Source organism: Bison bison, unplaced genomic scaffold, assembly GCF_000754665.1.
Source record: "Bison bison bison isolate TAMUID 2011002044 unplaced genomic scaffold, Bison_UMD1.0 scf7180017857080, whole genome shotgun sequence".
Lineage (NCBI taxonomy): Eukaryota > Metazoa > Chordata > Mammalia > Artiodactyla > Bovidae > Bison > Bison bison.
Window position 1 is genome coordinate 8918 of NW_011487653.1, and position 321 is coordinate 9238.

A 321-nucleotide genomic window follows, 5' to 3' on the forward strand; every position below is an offset into this window, starting at 1 on the left:
TGCCTGGAAAATCCCAGGGACAGGGAGCCTGATGGGCTGCTGTCTATGGGGTCGCACAGAGTCGGACACAACTGAAGTGACTTAGCAGCAGCAGCAGCAGCAACAGACTACATAAAATTTAAAAATCCAGGTATGTGCCATTTCACAAGGGACACATCTAAAACATAAAGATCACGAAAGACTGAAAGTAAAAAGATGGAAAAAAGATATACCAGGTAAATGAAAACCAAAATAAAGCTGAGACAGTTATATTAATAGCTAAAAAATAAAATTTTAAAATAATAAAATCATTATAAAAGATAAGACTACTACATAGAGTTA